This window comes from Catharus ustulatus, chromosome 3 (genome assembly GCF_009819885.2).
Source record: "Catharus ustulatus isolate bCatUst1 chromosome 3, bCatUst1.pri.v2, whole genome shotgun sequence".
In the NCBI taxonomy this organism is placed as follows: Eukaryota; Metazoa; Chordata; class Aves; order Passeriformes; family Turdidae; genus Catharus; species Catharus ustulatus.
This window is the reverse complement of record NC_046223.1, coordinates 7,476,539-7,496,172: the sequence shown is the minus strand read 5'-3', so window position 1 is coordinate 7,496,172 and position 19,634 is coordinate 7,476,539. Positions and strand designations below refer to the sequence as shown.

Sequence of the window (19,634 nt, the reverse complement as noted above, 5' to 3'; positions counted from 1 at the left end):
TACAAATTCAATTTTCATATTTTTATGATATGGAAATTAATCACCGGAAGCTTTGCAACCAGAGAATTATTTCTATCACTTTTTGGTGCTGTTGTAGAAGTAATAGACCAAATTACCTGCTAGACAATGTTTATTTTAAGCATTCATAATATGCTAACTGTGTCTGTATTTAGTTCTTCTGATAAACATTGCTATCAATATGTCTAAAACCTCTGGGTTTTTGTGCATGTCATAATCATGTAATTTTTGATACATGGTTTAAAAAGGGGAAGGTGAAAGCAGAGGAAAGCAATAGCTGGAATTAAAAAGGAGCACAAAACAAAAACCCGGACATTCCTCTGTCTAACTGCTGTGTTGGATGGATTTAAAACAGAATTTTCCACCATTATCCAGGGAAAAGAATCTGAAATGTAAGAATACTTCTGGCACCACCTTTCACAAGTAAGGCAACTGCATTCACTTAGTGGGCATTTAAAATTCTACAATAAAATACTTGCAGCACACTTCAGAGACTACAGCTGACTTCAGAGACATCCTCACTGGAATCTGGGAAGCAGCCAGGATCACTGGAAAACATTTACCAAGAAAGCAGTATTAGTATGACTTGTTAAAAAGCCCTAAACAGCCAAAACAAAACTCTCTGCCCAATGCTGCTCCCCCCAAATCCATGCCTGGAGGTTCAACCAGGTCCTGCATGGCCTGGACAGGTTTCACCTTGGACTTGGTGTGGAAGAACTTCAGCACAAGCTCAGCTCCTTCATTTTGAAGGTTGGGTCTGATTTTGGGCAGTGTTTGTAGCCTCCAGGGTGAATGACAGTGTGGTGGGAGGAAAGTTGATTCTGTGTATTTTGGCACATCCTTGGGTTCCAGGAGTCATCCCTGTGCAGGTGTGGGAGAAACATTAGTTCAACTGATAGGATGCAAATAGATTGAAACTTAAGGAGCTGTCAAAAATCACTTTCTGCACAATTTTCAACCTACAGAATCACAGAATGGTTTGAAAGTTTCCCTGCAGACCATCTCATTTGAACTCCCACTGCCATGGGCAGGGATACCTCCCACTAGACCAGCTTGCTCAGAGCTCCATCCAGTCTGGCCTTAAACACTTCCAGAGATGGGGCATCCACAGCTTCTCTGGACAACCTGTGCCAGTGCTTCACCACCCTCACAGGGAAGAATTTCTTCCTAAGATGTTGTAACCCAATACCCTAATGCTTTAGGAATGGTATGTCCCTTTAACCCTGTAACCCCTACAAGACCAATGGACTGACCCCTGCGATGGGATTGGCCTGAAGCCAAGGCTGACCCCTCCCCTTTCCTGACCCAGAGAAAAACCCTGAGCCCACGTGGACTCTCTCTCTTTATCCCCATCTCTCGCTCTGACCACATGGAAGCCTAAGAATAAAGCAGAATACCAACCCTGAGAGAAAGAGCCTCTAATGTCTTCTGTTCTACATGAAACAGCATCCCAGGCCAGCTCTGCAGGGTATTTGGGGAGCAGGCGAGGCCTAGGGTGCAGTTTCACTAATAGCCAATCTAAATCTACTCTGTGTCATTTTGAACCCGCTCCTGATCCTGATGAAGGGTCCCTCTCCATCTCCCTGGTAGGACCCATGAGGTACTGCAAGGAGCTTTGAGGTTTGCAAACAACTTTCTCTTCTCAGCCTGGAGAAAAGGGAGGGTTAATTGCAGCTTCAGGTCTAGAGATGATGCATTCATCAAAAGCTTGAGAGCAGAGAGAATACAAAGCCACATTGACCAGAAGGGGCTGGGTGACATCACAAACCCTTGTGACAACAGCAGATCTTCAGAGTGAGTTGCCATCTTTGTCTGCATGCAGCAGCATTGCTGTGAGTACAGTGCTTTGCATGAGAGGATGTTTTGCTGGTAGCCTGAAATGGGGAATAGGGGTTTAATCTGGGCTCATTCAATGCTCACTTTGCTGGATTTGGGGTTTGTCAGAAGTCTGTGGAAGATGCAGGTAGCATTTCATTGAATTCAAGTGGGATATTGAAGGGTCTTAACAGAACGGTACTATGTCCTTCTGAGCTATACTGGAATTCAATTATAGTTCTGCATGGAAGCACTGAGTTATTTACTACCTCCTAATGATTAATTTTTTATAAGTTTGTAAAATAGATGTTAAGAGACCACATTAATTGTTCATGAGGGAGGCAAAAGTGAACAGAATCCTTTAAGGTAGAGTATTCCAAGAGAAGCAAAACAACTTCTATTCATCATCAATCACCCTGTAATCTGCCCAGCACTAAGAGAACAGCAAGTGCATAGCAGAAGAGAAATATTTTAGCACTTAAGGAAATCTGACATGCAGTCAAAACATGAGAGAAAATGATGGCAGTGCTAACAAAACACAAATAATGTTTTGAATAACTTCTCACTGCTTCTTCGTGGACACCTTCAAGGGTCTCCCTCTCACTAGAACTGTTTTCTTTTCCTATAATACTCATGTTCCATATTTTTCAAACAAATTCAGTGTATTGTGATTCCAGGAAATTCTGAGTCATGAATGGGCTCGTAAATATTCAGCCCCTTATGTAGAAAACTTTAACCCCTCCTAAAAGAAAATTATCATTAAGCAGGAACTAGCATGAAACTATATTGTTACCTGAGGCGAACATCAAACATTTAAAGATTAAGGTCTTTATTTACAGATTAATCACAAGCCACATCAAAATAATGATGTTATTACCACAACTACTACTACTAATTGATACATAGATCACATTGCACATCTCAAGGTGCTTTAAAATACAGCTGTAAAAATGACACAAAGCCACAAAGGCATAATAAAATGTAATTAGGACAAGCAATAAGTCCAAAAGTTGTTAGGACAGTTCCATGGAAAATAACTGTTGTTTTAGGAATTACCTTCTACCAGTGATGGGGAAATGGGAGCTGAATTTGCTCCAACTCTCTTCTTTATTTCTGATGCTGACTGGCAATATTGCAGTCTTGGAGTCTTCCTGTCAGAAAGTCAAAAAGAACCAGAATCAAAGCATCTCAGATTCCTGTTAATTTTCACATTTCCCAGTTGGAGGCTTGGTTTTCAACAACACTTTCCCTAAAACTAGGTAACTAATTTCAAGGTCACAGAAGGTGTATCCTATAACTTGGGATTAGTGTGCAATATCAGCTCTTTTTGTCTTTGAAGCCTCTGTTTTCTAAACATGGGGTCTATTTCTCCTCTCTTTTCTTATGTTTGTTTCCTGTTGTGACAGGGTTTATAGAAACAAGAACTAGAGTGGATTTTTTTTTCTCTTAGTTGTCTATGAAACTGTTGAGTATTTTAATTTTTCTTGTTTCATGAAAAGTTCATTTCTGTTTGTTAAAACCTCCCAACTGTCTTTTACTATTGAAAGTAAAAGTACAGTAATTTCACGACCATAAGGTGCACCGGACTATAAGGCACACTTTTTTTTTTGCAGCGAGGATCCGTGCCACGCGCAACAAAGTAACGAAGAAGTAACGGAATCCTGCCCATGCTGCTCCCGGCGCTTGGGGCAGGCCCCCGCCTCCCTGCCCATGCTGCTCCCACTCCCCGCCTCCCTGCCAGTGCTGCTCCCACCCGCCCCCCCCTCTGCCAGTGCTGCTCCCTCTCGCCCCCTGCCAGCTCTGCTCCTGTCCCCCGCCTCCCTGACAGTGCTGCTCCCACCCCCACCACTCTGCCAGCACTGCTCCCACCCCCCGCCTCCCTGCCAGCACTGCTCCCACCCCTCGCCTCCCTGCCCGCGTTGCTCCTAGTGCCTGGGACCGCCCCACATCTCCCTGCCTGTGCTGCTCCCGCCCCCCGCCTCTCTGCCATTGCTGCTCTCGGCACCTGGGGCCGCCCGCGGCCGCCCCCCCGTCACTACTCGGCGCTCCCGCGGTGCTGCCCCACCTTGTGACTCTCACTTCTGGGGTGGCAAATTTCACAACTTTGTACGTTATATAAGGCACACCGGACTATAAAGCGCACTTCTGGCTTCGGGCCAAAATTTTAGTCAAAAGGGTGCACCTTATAGTCGTGAAATTACTGTACTTAAGATTGTCACTTGTTGGTTTTTGTTTTTTTTTTTTCTTCCGAAGAACCCAAAAGTGTGGTGAGGTGTGCAACAATATTTTAATAAAAGAGTTTATCCTTTCTAGGGTACCTTATGGCAATCCTTTGCAACTACATATCACATCTTTCTCACAAAGTCCCTAGTCTTCCATTTGATACTCTGAGGTTAGTTTTGATCCCTGTAAATATTTCAGGGCTCCATGTCAACACTGAAACCATATTATTGTAGTCTAGAGTTTTGACTGAAGTTACCCAGGCTGTTTTATGCAGCTCTGCTTGCTCTTTCCACAGCCCTGATGTTGTTTGCCAGCTGTTGGTGAGGTTGATCCTCTTCCCCTAGCTAAAATTCCTGTACTGTACCACCTTGGGAGGAAAAGTGCTAAGGAGAAAGACGGATGGAGGGACGAGCCAAGACTAAGAGCTTTTAGATGCATTTCTGGGTTTTGATTTGTTGTTTTAGTATTCTGCTCGCCTTGAAGTTTTATTTTAATGCATCTGATAATTCTAATCTTGGATGTTGAATCTGAATATTTCCAGTGGAATAGAAGAAGAATTAGGGTTCAAGTTCATCTGTGCTGTCAAAATAGTGAGCTGACAAAGCCAAACTTTAAATACTGTGAAATTCAATCATGAGCTTTCCTGGACCCAAGTCTAAAGTTGGAATTTGTGTACAGACTTCCAGCAAGAGAAAAATAATGTGTACCAGTGGTTGAAATGGAGGATATGCATCAAAGCAGAAATAATACTTATTTTGCAATAGCTCTTGCTTAATCTGAGCATCTTTATCTTTGAGCTGGCAGTGCACCTTAGGAATGGAATGAAATCCTTATGTAACTAAAGACAGTGGTAAACTTCTTCCTGTACAAATGCAAAGATTTTTGTTTATTTTAAGTTTTTTTTACAATTTCTTTAATCTATGTAATCATAGTTACATGCACTTAAAATTTAAGTAACTGGGACAGTAGTATATGGGAGTATTTAATCAGACTCACAAATGTTACCATAAATAATAAATTTTCTTTAGTCTATAAAGATCATAGTGTATGTACTCAAAGTTCAAATGAAACTGGGACAGAACAGTGTGATGGAGTAGCTCATCAGATCCATAACCATGCCCATAAATAAAAATAAAGGGAGCATGAATGATGGAATTTGAGACATTCTTTTTTGATAATGCCAGTTCATGCATTTTGGGCAGGGCCATAGCCATGGTAAAAGCCAAAATAGAATGGAAAAGTCTTTTAAAAATGCTGATGTAGCAATGAATTAGCTTATTTTAAATGGAAAATAAAAATCAAAATAATAATTTAAAAAAAATTCCAAGTAGAGTATAAAGGCAAAACTGATTCTTGGATTTACTCTGCTGCTGCAAATACCATGTAAATTTTTAACTGTGTTTGAGAAAGTGCAGACATTGCAGAATCCAGGGAAGATTATCATCTCATGCACTACATTCTTCCAAGGTGGTGAAAAAAAATACTGGGATAATAGTGGTTTATGATTCAAGTCAGAGACGTGACAGCAAATGTATGATTGCAAAATTCCCCTGCTCTTGTGCTGTACTGATTCTTTGTTAACAGACTCAATATATCTGTCATAGGTATCTGCTCAAGCAGATACTGTCCTGGACAGGTCTGAAACACTTGGAAAAATTCCTATCTGCTCTCTTGAGACTTAACCCAGTAGGCTGAGGCTTCATGTGTGTTTTATGGGCCTGCTTTTGCTACCTCTATGAAAGGGCTGTAATTAGATGCTCAAATGAACCCATCAAATAATTGCCAGTGATGTTCATGGAATCACAAAATCAACTAGGTTGGAAAAAAACCTCCTTTTGAGAGTGTTGATGTGGCCCCTGAGGTCCCCATGTGAGCTGGTGAATAGGTCAAGCCTTGAAGTCATCTAGATATAAATCTGGATGTTCTACGTGTACCAGAAAATAAGCTTGAAATGAGAGTTTGGATTGTATTAGATATTGTCTCCTCATTCCATGATAACTGTACTTTATTTTATTCAATAATTACTGTAATGTCACGTGTATAAGGCGCACCCCTTTTGACTAAAATTTTGGTCTGAACCCAGAAGTGTGCCACATACCCCGGAGTGCCTTATATATGGACAAAGTTCGGAAATTTGCCAACCTGTAAGTGCGAGCCTGCAGCAGCCCCGAGCCGAGCCCTGCAGCCCCGGTGGCAGCAGCACCAAGCCAGTAAACCCGCGATCGCGTGATTCCGTTACTAATTCATTACTTTGTTGCATGCAGATCCTCGCTGCAAAAAAAAGTGCACCTTATATGCCAGTGGGCCTTATATATGACAAAGTTTGGAAATTTGCTGACACCCAGTAGTGTGCCTTATACTCTGGTGCACCTTATACTCGTGAAATTACTGTAATTTTTCATAGAGGGCAAATGAACCTTTCACTGTCATTGAAGAAGTAAATCCCTCTGGCAAAGGGAGAATGGTTTCAAAAAATCAGAACAACCTCAAAACAACAAAAGAAACAATTCTGTCCAGTGGGAGGTCAGCTGCTGACATGGAGCTCTGTCATCTAAAAGCTGGAGAAGAGATTCAGATTAATCTACCATAATGCTATAGCTGTGAAAATACAGTCATCCTCCATGGTAAAAAAAATTCCTTGGGATCAGGGAGGCAGATAAAAATAGCTGCTGGTGGGAGTCAAGTGTCACACTGCCTTTTCCTGAGATATTGAGGTGGCCACTAAGCCAGGGAAGGAGAGAGGGGCTGTAACATTAGCTATGATGACCTGTGATGGCGTGTGCAAGTTTTCTGCTGCTCTGTGGTCAAATCTTCGGTTTTGAGCTAATATTTAAAATTTTGAGTCCTTTGCCTTACAATCTTTTTGATCTGTGCAGGGTTTCATGTGTTGTGATTTTTAATTTTTCTTTTTTTAAAGTTCTGTAGGTTTGGGTTGTGTAAAACGTCAAGTGAAAAATCTGGTGATTGATTAGAACTGTTTCCCTTTAAGCCTTTGCTGAAGGGCTTGAGATCATTCATGTAGCAGAATGGTAATTTTTTAAAACATAAATGCAGACCTGACCATAAAGATACATACCAGAGTTTCTGGCAGGAAACAAGACTTCACTAAAATCACTTTTTTACTAAGAATATGGTGGTTTTGAAAGATATTTTGACAAGAATCTATCAAGGCAAACACTTAAAGCATTCTTGTTTAATTCTGTAACATTGTCAATTTTAAAAATAAATTGAGATCAAATTAATTCTGACATATCTAGATTTTTTTTCAGCTTGTAAAAAGTATGTTTTCTACTGCTTTATGTCTTTAATTTACTTTTTGGATTTCCTTATAGTACCTCTGCATTATACTGTAATTTTTCTGGTCAACTCTATTCCCTTGTTTCTCTTGTTTAACACTAGGGACTCTAACTGAAATATTCTGATGTCAAACAGCTGATGGAACACATTGGAATCATTGACTCTAGACTGACATTTTCTAGAACTATGCAGAAAGATTTTTTGGTGTTAATATTTTTGGGATAACTTTCATTTTTTTCCAATGCCAAAATCTTATATCCTCATCATTCTGCAATCACTGTAGTTTCTGTTAGCTGTAAAGAGAAAACATGCTCGAATTTCTCTTTGCATCATTATGTGTCTAGAACTGGAATCAGATGTGCTTTCACTCCAAAATTGTCCATAGCACCCTGGCAACATATACTTCACCCCTTTTATGTCAAGATGTCAAGTCTGTCTCTATTTTTACTTTCACCTATATGAAAATGTCATCAGGGCTAAAACTGAGCTGTTTTTCACACCCCATGCCCTATAAAACATAGAAACACTACACTCATGAAATTTTACAGAAGGAATTCTCCTTTCTTATTCCACAGCAAGTAATGTTTTGTGGTGTGTTTTTGGTGGTTAAAGGGCAACAGCAGTTTGAGGACTAACAACCCATTCTTGCCTTGCTAAATCAGGGATACTCCACTTGTTTTGAGTTACAACTTTGTTTTACACTCTGAGAGTGCCTCGGAGAATACTTGGCTGGAGGAGCACAGAGAATATACAGTAATTTCACAATCATAAGCCGCACTGAGTATAAGCCGCACTTCTGGGTTTCAGCAACTTTTTGTTTTTTTGTCCATATATAAGCCGCACCTGATTATAAGCCGCATGTTACAATACAGAGTGTGATAAAAGGTATCTATTCTATCACCATCTGTTGAGGGTGGGGACAGTGATCCTTATCTCAATGGCAGATAATCTGCTAATGGGCCATCCATTGAAACCAGGCAGGGCATTGTTCTTTATGTTTTCACACCCCATCCTTCCTCCAGGGAGTCATTGTCTGCTAATGGCCCATTGAGTCCCACTGCGTGACTGATAAAATTACTGCATCCCATTGAAAGTTGCTCCAGCCAGGGGGAAGAGCCCAACATTTCTTACCAAGATAAAAACAGAGGTTTTGGGACACTAAGGTAGCCACTTTCTCCACTGGACTCCAGAGGAAAACCGGATTTCTCCACATCACCACTGGACCTCCAGAGGGAAACTGCACCTTGTACAGGAGCACTGCTCCAACTGAATCACATCTGTCACTGCAAGAGGATGCAGCCACCATTTAATGGGGCTGCTACCAGCACCCTGCCTGACGGGGTGTCAGGTTGTACTCTGACTTTGTCAGGGTTTGGAGTTTGTTTCTTTGTAGTACTCTATTTCTATTTTGATTTCCCTAGAAAAGAACTGTTATTCCTAATTTCCATATTTTTGCCTGAAAGCCCCTTGATTTCCAAATTATAATAATTTGAGAGAGGGGGTTTACATTCTCCATTTCAAAGAGAAGTTCCTGCCTTTCTCAGCAGACACCTGTCCTCCAAACTAAAACAGCAACTTTTTGTTCTTTGTCCATATATAAGCCGCACCTGATTATAAGCCGTACTTTGGGTTCGGATCAAAATTTTAGTCAAAATGGTGCGGCTTATAATCGTGAAATTACTGTATATGCATGTATGTATGCATTGAAAGATAACAAGGATATGATGAAACATGTGGGACATCAAGAAATTAGAATTTTTACTGCAAGTTCAAATAAGCAAGATTTAAGAAACTGGAAAAAATACTCAATATACTTTGTGAAGAAAGCAAAGGAATATCTCTGCAGTGTAATGAAACTTCATTGGAATGCAGTTATTCAACTTTTTGTGATGTGGGGTAGCAGGAAACTTTGGATAGTTATTACTTGCCTGTTTCTGAACACACCACATTATTTCATTGTTATAATATAAAAATACCTGGTGATGTAAATATAATATCCATTCTAGGATAAAAAATATTGAAAGTTTTTCTTCATTCTGAATGTTTCACTTATTCTGCTGCCAGGTTTGAAAAATGTAATAAATACTATGGAATAATCTATGTAGGCGTTTTGGAAATAGCAAGCAGCAGAAGCCAGCTTTTTGCAGTGTATTCTTTTCCATTAGAGGGTAAGGAAGAGTAGAGTTATCCTTGACCCCAAATTATCCATTTTGCTCCCTACAGCTTTTCCTCAGACTAAGCAGGCAGCTCTGTCACTGTGATAGTGCAGACTTCTGTGCCCTGACTCCTCAACATGTCCATGGCTTCGGGGTTTATTACTGGTACTATGGAGTCTGGATTTATTCCAACTCCAGGTACTAAGGTGTTGAGAATTTCTATTTGCAGTAATGACTTGAAATAAAAGCACCATTTTTCAAGGAAAGTTGCAAAACAATGTGTAGATGAATCTAAAAAATCCAAAACCTGAAAGGGGAAGAGTAATTCAGGACACTTGACTTCTGCAGTTGTGAGATACACGGTGCTCTAGGGCTTCATTTCAACAATTCCAATTAGACTCTGCCTTTTGCTAGAAAATGTAAATACTGCTGTAGCATTAAAGACTTGGAGCACCACACTCTGAAGAGTTAAATGCAACCTAAATGTAGGAATTTCACAATTAGGCATCTAGTGTTAAAATTGAATATTTCAGCTTTCTTTGCAGTCACTGGAGGGGGGTGACCACTTTTGCAGCCTTTTGGTGACATAGGTTTTTCTCTCCTGAGTACAGAAGAGCCTGATTCTCTCTCTTGGACTGGATGGTTAAGCTGTGGATGTGGGGAGTAAAAGGAGAATCTTTGGCAGATGGATCAAATGCTGCAAGCTCCAGATCAGGAGGTTTGGCTGTGTGCCATGAGGTTGATCCCTGTGCAGGAGGTGGCTGGGACATGCAGAGCAAGAACTCCCAGCTCCATACCTGCTGTCCTGACACGCCTGAGCAGTGGCACTGGAATTGCTGGAGGTGGGAGCTCTTTGGGCAATGCTTGTGTTGGATCTATTTATTTATTCTCTGCAATGGTATAATGAGAAAACATCTTAAAGAAGTGCATGCATCAATTGCTACATTTGGCTGTGAATCTACTAATATACAAAAAGTATTTCTAGGACTTTAAGAAGTTGCTATTACTACCTGATTCTTTAAAATGAACTCAGTGATGAGGGCATTTTTAAGAGTCATTAGAATCCATTGCAGACAGAATCTGTTTGTTATTTCAGAACACTTTAAATAGCACGTTACTGACCTGGGGGACTCTATTTGGCACCACTGTAATGTTTTACATTACCTCATCAACCTTGTTTTATATAGGTAAAATGTTATTTGCTCACATCTAAATGCCAGGAACTTGCTGACGTGGCAACTGGAAAATATTGCCCCTCTGTAACAGCACAAGGAATTGTTGGCTTCCCCAGGCATCCTTGACAAGGATCTTACTGCTAGGGGAGCAAAAGGCCGAGGATCAGCGGGATTGGCTTGGGCAAGCTTAGGGCGCATCCTCAGTGGCTGTACATTGATGTTGTCCCTGCTCAGGGTCTGTCCCAAAGATGTCACTCCCCTGCAGACACACAGCCACCTGTGTGCATGTAATTGAGTGAAACACATGAGCAGGGTGCAGTTATTGCTGCCAAGCTGGGATGAGACACTGAATTCCATGAAGGGATGGGGTAGATTAGTAAAAAATGTAAAGGTGGTAATTTCTCACACGGAGTAAAGCTGGTAAAGGTAGTGTCTGCACCACTTCATTAGTGACTTGTCTTCATTTTCTTCTGTCTTTACTCAGAGTCAGGATTAAAAACACAAAGGAGATGAATTTTCTCGTGTTTGGGCCTGGTTGTTTATTAAATCTTATCTAAAGTACAGAGAGTTCTGCAACACTTCCAGCTACCAGCTAAATGTGAGCAAAATGAAGGTGAATTGAGCTAGTTACAGGGTCTTTTAAAGCTAAGCAGTCCAATAGAAAATCAACACCTATTTTATTTATATTTTTATAACCAAACTGCAGTGCAGTACTAGTTATCTAACCAGAAACTACTACCTGAATTCATGGAGAAGAAGGAAGAAGATAGAAAATGACAACTCCCAGAATCTTCTATCTTGTCCCATATCTATTACTATATTCTAAAACCTTAAAATTTAAAACCCTTCACCATGTGAAATCACACACCTCTATTCCAGCTACACACCCATGACTCTACCCCATGACTCTACCCCATCACTCAAATTTGGAAGCCTTCTCTAAAGTGTCAGGTCAAAAGCAGTGTTCTCCTGGAGGTCAGTGTCAGAGAGCACAGAAAGCTCAAAAATCCCAGGTTTCTGGGTTCCAACAAAAAAAAAATTATACAGCCATACATGATCTCTACTTTCATGATATATAGAGATACATCATAAGACCATGCACATTTTCTATATAAATGTACTGCTTTGAAGAGCACCTCAGTGTTTTCTGAAACTGATTTAGAGCACTTTAAAATCAAATAACAGTGTTGCAGTTTCTAGAGACCACTGTGTGTGAAAGTAGAAATAGGAGCTGGACATATATCAGCATAGAAAAATAACATGTCTGTGTTTTCAGTTCTCCAGTTTGGCTTGTGAGGACGATAAAAGTGCCACAGTAACTGCAGAAGGTAAAGAGGTAAATGTCAGTGGGAGAAAGAACACCATCAGCTTAGAAATAATTCCCTTCTCGGTCTGCCAGACAAAACTTATGTAACCTTTTGTGGTTTTGTGCTCCCTCAGAGTCTAATGAGAGATTTAGTGAGAGCCCCTCTGCTGAGTCCAGTGATCTTTGGATCACTGCAGCTTTACATAATGCAAATTTATGCAGCGAGAGCAAGATTCATGTTAAAAATTACTCTCTGTTCTAACATTCAGTTGCTGCATTTTATCTCATTTAGTGACTTATTTATGCAAAATTCCAGACTGTCTGATAACACTGTTTTTTGGACCTGAAACTCCTAGAAGAAGTAGGGATAAAGGGAATAGCAAGGCTTAGTTTCTTGCAGCAAAGGTATTCTAAAGCAAATAAGAACACTTCTGCTTTGTAACTAGCTGAATGATTCTATTGTAAATTCAACTTTTGGGTATTTATTTTAAAAGCTTCTGCTGCTTAAATGATTTTCAGTCTGTGCTGATGCATTGTTGCTTTATCTCCATAGTTTATACAGCTGTCAGATACCTGTGGAGGGTCCCTTATAAATCAATTCCCCAGCAGTAATGTGCAATTGGCCTGTAGGGAGGCTCAGGTCACTTAATCTGAGAGGTGCAAAGAGACATCTTACGTATTGTTTGGTTTTATTTATTTTTGTAAGGCTTAAGGCTGCTTGAAGCTTTTGTGAAGTAAAAAGAGGTTTCAGCCTAAAGGAAATACTATGAACTGTCACTAAATCATTTTGCATTTTCTCAAAACATACCTTTCTTTACTATGAGGTTCTTAACTTTTACTCTGGTCACATGTCTGTCTCTGCCAGCTGTTGCAATTGGGTCTGGGAAGAGGATCTGGAACCTGACTAGGATTGTCTCAGGAAAATATCTTGTTTAAAGAAGAACATGCAGAAAACCCTGCAGCAATGCAATTTTATAAGTGTCTGGGAAAAGGAGATTTGATCTCTTTATTTCCTAAATAACTTACTTTGTAATGTGTCTGTCTGTGCATACACTTATGTACAAGTCAAAGGAATTAAAAGGAGAAGAGACAGAAATAACTGATGGAAAATTAAGGACTTACTTTCCAGCATTTGTTTTCCTTTTTATGACAGCATATTTTATTTTATTTTGTTTGGCACAGTATTTGTTTGAGAACTGCTGATCAGAGGCAGCATTGGGCTTTAGTGGTGGTGTGTGTGTGTTTGTGTGTGTGTGTGTGTGACCATTTTACAGGTGGAAAAATGGAGGTACAGGAAGATAAAGACCTGCACAGTGTTCTGTGGTGAATCACTGGCTCAGCTAAAATTAGGGTTTTCCTTCTTACTCTTAATACTTCTTAGATCCACTTCATCCCCTCCTCTCAAATTCAGCTGCTCAACACGTTTTTAAATTGAGGCAGAATGCAACCAGAATTTTATATAATTTCTGGTAGGACTTGTCAAATGTGTAGTCATTCCAAGTTTATGCAAACTCTGTATTTGTGGAAAACAATATGGATTTTCTGCAGAGCTGCTGCAAAGCTCAGTGAGGTAGTGGGAATCTTCCCATGGAGTTCTCTGGGATTTGGACCAGACCTCAGAGTCTTATTTCAAAGGGAGAGCCATGATGTAAACACAAATCACGTCACATCCATGTGTCACAGGAACCTTAATGTGCTATGAACTTGAATGTCTATTGTTCAAACCTCCCAATGTTTTTCCTTTGTTTCTCTGGGTATTGTTTGTACTTTGGAGACCCTATGTGTGGCTGAAGTTTGTGCCTTCTAGGAACTGAATCCCATAAGGCCTCAACTTGTGTTAATTTGGCCTCATAAATGTCACTCTGATATGTAAAATGATTGTAAAAATAGGAAAACATATGTACTAAACATTAACATTACTTGACATACAAATACTAGAAAACATTCCCACACACTGTATAGAAGATTTCATTGTTATCACAGTTTTATTTTAGGAGTACTAAATCCAGTGGTGATGAAAATAAGTTCCAAATTCCATGTTATAAATAAATTCACACCCACTGGCAGAATAAGTTTCTGCTCTGTGACAGGAGAAGGTTTAGCCCTTGATGTTAAAGTCCAATTGCCCTTTTGCCATACTCTATCAAATGGGAGCAGTTCTTACTTGTGATGTTGGCATATGAGAAAAAACTGGGTTGACCAGTGGCAGGAAGTGGTAGGAAGATAAATAAATGAGGTTTTCCATCCTTCAGCACATTGCAAACACACACTACTCACTGTTCACCTTAGTGACATTTGTTGTTTGAGAAATTCTGTGGATTTAGATTATGAGATACATTTAAATACACGAGCATGTTTTAATAGGCATTAAATAACACGTGGTATTAGTTCTGCAATTTTTATTGTATGAATTGATCTAGCAAAATATCTGAACTGAACTCTAAGTATGTGAAGTCAATTAAGCTGCACACACACCTGTACTTGAAAGCACACGTGTTCTGGTAAATTAGAAACACAATTTGAGGCAAGAAGGCATATCTGGAGTTTGAAGCATTTTTTTTCTGACTAGTGTTGCAAAACGTCCTTGGTTTCTTTTTTCCCCTTCTTTCTTGAAGTGCTCTTGTACTTACTGCTCTACTGAATTTTTTTTAGAAAACTTTTGGACACAAAGGAAATTCAGTGTGGCAGGGTACCTGTCTCGTAGCCCTGAATAGGTGAAGTCAACAGGATTCAGTGGAGATGGTGAAGATGGACTTCTTGCTGCTAATGTGCAAATCCTGTGTTTCCCCACAGATGTAGATAAAGATATTTTCAAATAACAGCTTCATAGAAAAAACACACCAGTAGATTCAGAGCTGTTCATAAAAACTTGTTTTGGTTCCTGTTAAAAACTATTTCCAGATTTTCCCAGTCAAGGTCTGTGTTTTTCAACCAATTTCGTTTCTAGGTATTTCAAATACTCCAAAAACATTACAGCAAACTAATTCTTTCTGACCTCTGGGGAAGGAGTAGGGATGATTCATTCCACAATGCCCTTTGGTAGTGAGTCAGCAAGTTTCTTACTCATTTGGTTTTCATAGATGCTTTTTTTTAGGGAATGGGAATTTCCTCTTTTCTCCCTTCTCACACCTAGTGAACAATCCCACAGTTGGGAGGGATTCTATAAACACCTTCACCAGTCCTAAAATCCCTATATTCATCCCTATGTTCATCTTCTCCTAGCTGAATTGCCTGTTCCTAAGGAATTTATCAAAATGTCCAAACTCTAAGTGTTGAGTCCATTACTCTTTCCATTTTTACTTCATTTTCCCTTGAACTTAGAGGTCAGTCAAGGAAAATGGTCAATACTTCCTTGTATGTATTTAGTTTTTTCCCTGAAGTAATAGTTTTGCTAATGGCAGTTATATCCATTCTCACTTTTTAGGCTCCAGTTCTTAATACCTCCCTAAATATTATTTTCTTGAAGGGAATGAATAATCCTCCATAATGCTCTTTGCTGAGATCATTGCTACTTTGAAACAATTGATGTGAATAGTGAACAGTCTTTGACCTTCATCAGGAGTTCTTCATGCATGCTCTGAAAGAAGAACTGACTGCAGGAAACGTGGTGATAGTTGCAGTTACCGTCACAAATTAAATTTTCTGACACTTGATAAATCATGGCTGACATGTCCAACAATGTTAAAAATGAAAATACTGTGTTTTCACAAAAAACATGCAAAGAGGGGTAGGCACTGCATATGCTCACTAGAATTCCTCTGTAAATGAGCATTCATGTTCCTAATTTCCCACCAACTGTAAAGCAAAATGAAAAACAAGACTATGCATTGGGTTAGAAATTTGTTGCTTTTAATATTTATTTTCAATGTAGTGATGTAAATTTTACCCAAGGAGATGTTTGAATACACATTTGATAGGAAAAGCTATTTATGTGATTGACAGCTTTATTAAGCCATGTAACAGTTTTTTAATGTGAATTATTATTTACCCCTCTTTCTGTATCCATTTTAGCACTGGGTTCTCATAATTATTGCTTTTACCCAAGTTAATTGGTGTAAGGTTTTGTTAGTAAAATGGCCTTTTCCCCTTCACACTTGGACTCATTCCGCAGTGCAAATTATGATGGTGATTATAATTATTATTGCTTGACAATAACCTACACAAAACCTAATTCTGGGAGAAATTCTACCCCATTTGAAACCTCTTCAGGTTCAGTCTTTTCCATGGAGCAAGGTTTCTTTCTATATGTTCTAGATGATCTATAGATTTGTTTGGGGCTTGAACTTTTCATGAGAATTTGGGATTCCTTCTGGACTCACTATTAAAGGATTCTCCACATACTTTTGAGGTAAGAAAGAAAAAGTCTCCTCTGTTTCGAACTTGGCTGTTGCATTCTAAATAATGAGATTAAATATTAAAATAATATTAAAATATTAAAAAAATATTGATATTAACAATGACTAGAGATTAACAGTGATTTGTTTCTATGCCCATCACACTCCTGGACTGCTGTTTGGAAAGTGAAAGACATTTTACTCATTCTGTTACAGTCACAACTAGAATTGTTCACAACTAGAATTGTGAGAAGGAGATTTCTACAAGAACAGAGAAGTGCTGTAATTTATTAACACATTTCTAGTATGAATGAGGAAAGGGAAAAGGGGGAAAAGGGTAAAATGCTGAATTTCAAGAAAGGGAGATTTCTCTAGTGGTAGGCAAAATAATTTTGTTTAAGAGAAAAAAAGAAGCCAAGAGGATATGCATGCCTGATGCCAGAGAACAGCCACAGTGCCTGACATACTGGAGAAACTGTTTCAGAACTATCCATCTATGGGAAAATATGATTCTTATACTATCACCATGTCACAGAAACCTGCAGAGATTTGCTGAGGAAGGGGTTAACTGGGCAAATGAGAGATGCCTGGAGTGGGATGCTGTCCCACAACCTGCTTCGTGTATGATTTTCAGAATTAAAAATACAGGGATGAATTTATACTTCATAGCTTTTTTCTTTGTTCTCTCATGCAAAATCCTGCTGAATATGTGTAGGAAAAAATAAATCCAGAGGGAAGAAGGAATTGTTACATATGTACTGAATAAAAGCAACATTGGGGGAAATATCCCCTCAGTAGTTTTTAAGTTAATTTCATATTAATTAAAACTCTTGTAAATTTGCCTTGAAGAAGGTTGGCTGAAGTAAAATCTAGGATTAGGAAAAGTCATGGAATCATTTCAGGCAATGAAAGGAAATTCTTAATTTTTATAAAAGAGGAAAGGTCTTTTAATGGAAAACCTCATAATGGGAAGCTTGTTAGATTAGAAAATTTACATAAATGCACATTCGCATGCAATATAGAGGATGCAGCTTAGCAGAAGGAAAAAAACCAAACCCTTGCAGAGTGTACTGTATTGAAAGGTGATCCGTAAGGATTTTTGGCATCATGCTTTCCAAGATTTGGTGCAAATTTCATTTGTGACTCTTTGCTGTGACCTGCATCCAGTACAGACCTATCAGAACTTTAGTGAAGGACACATCTATCACATAGAAGAAACTCAGAATTCCATGGCAAAAAAAAGGAATTAAAATCAAAAGAAAACTTATGAAAAACCTCAGCATCTGCAAAGAGCAAGATTTCATTCAAGGGAACTGTGTGAAAAGTGCACTATTATCTATTTTGAAAGTTACCACAGGGATGACTGCACTGAATAATTAAAGCCTTGCAGTTTTAATCTACTTCAATCATTAAATATCTTGAGCTGCCTGTAATTCAGTCTAAACCCAGAAATGTAAGTGTTTGGGTGTATTTAGTCTATACTAGCATTTTGGTCAAGAAATAAAACGTTGTCATCAGTTGCCAGTGTAAAAGTTGGATTTTTGGTGGTGCCTGTATGGTTTTTCCAAGCTCTGGAGTGGCAGAAGTTCAGACTGACCTGAGGTTGTTATTCAGATTCCTGTGATGAAAATCACATCTTACTGCTCAGTGGAAGTATGTTGGCATTACAATGAGGATATTAAAGCTGGACTGAGGGTGGCAGAGTCTGATCCAGCAGGCACAGTTTGGAAATTTGGGAAGATCTTACCTTTCCCAGTGAGCCAATGTGGTAGCAGGTCTGCATCAGTCAAGCAGCACCAGAGACTCCAAGGATTCCTGTTTAAATCAACACCTCACCCAGTGTGGGAAAGAGGGCTGGAACCTGGCTTGTAATGATGAGGGCTGCTGGGAATGGCATCCACACACTCAGTGGGAGAAGTTATGTGGGACATTAAAGCTTTTTCCAGGATTCGGTCCATAATTACATTTATGAATATTTTAGCATGTGCTTTGCAACAGTTGGAGAATAAAGCACATGTCCATGTATTTTAATCCCAGGGATATTTTCAGTATTTTCTCCTCTTTCGAGTAGCAGTGCTATAAATGCAAAATGCTTGCTTGTTTCAACAAATGGGAATTTGGGTTTAAATTAAAACTGAACAAAAAATCTGATCTATACTCTTCCACTTTTTATTTTTCAAGGAAGTTCTCTCTCAAAAAAGAAGAAAAAAATTATTTCTGTAGTGGTGAAAATGCAAGGTTCAATTTTTTTCCTTTGGGAGGTTGGTGCTGTCACTGTCCATCAACCCTCTGTTATCACCAAGGCCCACTGCTAAATTCTTTTTAGACATTTCCACTTTCACAGAAGTTTCCTTGCTCACTTTATCAGGAAAAGGTCTTGGCTTCAAACCAAGAGGGCCATTTGGATTTAAATTTTGACAGATTTAAAAAATAAAGAAATCTCATTTTGAAATACATACACCCATAAATAAAAGATGAAGTTGTATTTTGAATAGCACTTTTCAATGAGGTAGAGGAGCTGGAGCAGTGTACTGTGGAGATTCTGCAGCTTCAAGGGTGGAAACCACAAAATGTCCTGGAAGAACTCTGCCCTGGAATTAGAATGAACAAGATTGGAAAGGGCTTGTGCAGCACTGGACCAAGAGCTGATGTGAAATGCTGGTACCATGAGAAAGCTACCAAGTTACCTTGACACTAAGAAGGGTTTTTGTGATTCATGGGTATCAGCCCAATGATAAGGTATCACAAAACCAAAGCCATCCCCACCCTCTGGTTCAGTAGCCTGGGAGAAGGAGTAAGTGGAGGTCGGTGAGTGGAGAGGGAAAGATGAGGTGCAGGCAGGACAAAATTTGATAAAGGAGGTGAGAGAGAAAATCACGTGTGTCTTTTGTTCTGGCCTTTGGATGCCAGGGATCACAGAGCTGAAATGTGTGAAGGCTCCCACTAGGAAATGAGTGTTTACACCTCCCTAGGCTCAGAAAAGTGGACAGATAAGATGCCTTCCTTTTGACGTGAAAAAAGACTGAAATGGGAGTTGCTATTTTAGACAATGAGCAGCTGTTCTCTACGGCCCAAAAAGGGTGGGGAAGAAAACACAAAGTCATAGGATGTGTTGCAGTTTCCCTCCAGACTTTCTTAGTGAATCATATAACATTTTCTTTTGATTTTTAAGCAAGGAAGATGAAGGAATATCACATTAACCCTAGCAGCTTAACTGACACATGCATTTATTCATTTGGAGGGTTTCTTTCTCGTCATTCTGTATGCAAACACACTGGCATTGTTTTAATGCTAAGTGTTTTCTTTGCTA

At 39.4% G+C, this 19,634-nt stretch overlaps 1 long non-coding RNA gene across 1 annotated transcript in view; it reads left to right on the top strand.

Moving 5' to 3' along the window:
- Positions 1-1,806: 1,806 nt before the first annotated feature.
- LOC116993280 overlaps positions 1,807-19,634 on the top strand; it is a 93,688-nt gene continuing 75,860 nt past the window's right edge. Inside the window, exon 1 of the long non-coding RNA XR_004417248.1 lies at positions 1,807-1,850. This is a non-coding gene — a long non-coding RNA (uncharacterized LOC116993280). The remainder of the gene's footprint in view (positions 1,851-19,634) is intronic.